Source organism: Notamacropus eugenii, chromosome 4 (assembly GCF_028372415.1).
Source record: "Notamacropus eugenii isolate mMacEug1 chromosome 4, mMacEug1.pri_v2, whole genome shotgun sequence".
NCBI classification, from domain to species: Eukaryota; Metazoa; Chordata; class Mammalia; order Diprotodontia; family Macropodidae; genus Notamacropus; species Notamacropus eugenii.
The window spans coordinates 429,868,289-429,869,717 of record NC_092875.1 but is presented as its reverse complement, the minus strand read 5'-3'; the positions used below and the strand labels follow the sequence as shown (position 1 = coordinate 429,869,717).

The 1,429-nt window shown below is 38.7% G+C and overlaps 1 non-coding gene across 1 annotated transcript; it reads right to left on the bottom strand.

The window, feature by feature from the left end:
- Positions 1-295: 295 nt before the first annotated feature.
- On the bottom strand, positions 296-371 carry LOC140502900 (small nucleolar RNA SNORD83). The gene has a single exon (XR_011966623.1). It is a non-coding gene; the product is annotated as a small nucleolar RNA SNORD83 (small nucleolar RNA).
- Positions 372-1,429: the final 1,058 nt, after the last annotated feature.

The window sequence follows — 1,429 nt, the reverse complement described above, 5'->3', positions numbered from 1 at the left end:
TTTATTAAACCATTTTCATATACAGTTTTTGGTTTTCCAAACTACCCCATCAGCTCTTTAAGGACAGTGATCTTGTCTTTCATTTTTCATTGTTTTTTCCAGTCTTGCTTCATACATTTATAAGCACCAGATAGAATTTAAATAAAAAGTTAAAAATAAAATAAAATCTTAATGAAACCAAAAACCTCTCAAGTAAATTTGGTCTTCACAAAGGTCTGTACATTTTAATGTTAAGTTGTGAAGTTGGAAAGTCCCTACTTCCTAACCTGAACTTCTTCCATTCCAAGAACCCACCTGCCATCAGTCAAGGGTGATAGAAAGAGGTCCTCTCAGCACTGAGTGGTTATGTCTCTGCAAACCTATTATATAGCTTTCTTTTCTTCATAATAACAGAATAATAGATTTGAGGCTACAGAGATCTTAGAGGTCATCTCAGACACATAACCCCTTCCCCACCCTTATGGGTAAAGAAACTGAAGTCCAAAGAGATGAAATGACTGGCCCAAAGTTACAAAGGTAATAAGGCCAAGATCTGAATCCTAGTCTTCTAACTCCAAACACATGCAGACTTTGCTTTGTAGCACATGGCCTCAAGTAGCTGCTGACCTGAGCAAAGTATTTAATAATTTACATTTTATACAGTACTTTGCGAAGAGCACTCTACATATTTTCTTCTGACACCCACAACAAACTGGTAGATATGCACTGTAAGTATTATCATCTTTATTTTATAGGTGTATTATTATCCCTATTTTATTTCTGCCTCTAAATCCAGAGCTCTCAATGCTCAACCAAAATACTTTCTCAGGCTCTAGTGACTTCTCAAGTTCTTCTAAAAAGTAAGTCGACAAATTCTCTGGCAAAGAAGACGGCCTTGTTGAGATCACCAAGTGAAGTAGTATAGCAGGAGTATAGAAGAGGGCCCAGGACAGAACCTTGAGGGACACCTACAGTTGGAGGCTGTAGTCTGGAGACGGATTCAGCAAAGGAGACAGAGAAAGAGTGGTCAGATAAGTAGGAGGAAAACCTGGAGAGAAAAGAGTATCAAAGAGGAGAGAGTGATCAACAATTGTCAAAGGCTGTAGAGAAGTGAAGAAGAATGAAGAGGTTATTGGATTTGGCAGTTAAGAGATCATTAGTAAGTTGGGAGAGAGCTGCTTCACTGGAATGAAAAAGTTGGGAACTGGACTGTACGGGGTTAAGAAGAAGTAAGAGGAGAGAAAATGGGGGTCCGTACTGTAGATGGTCTTTTTGAAGAGTTTAACTACAAAAGGCAGAAGAGATATAAGATGACAACATTTTTTTTTGCAGGCTACAGGAGATACAGGTGTTTGTAGGCAGGAGAAAACAAGCAAGTGGGCAGGATGAGATTAAAAATGAGTGAAAGAGTGGGGATAATAAAGGGAACAACCTGTTGGAGGAGATGGGA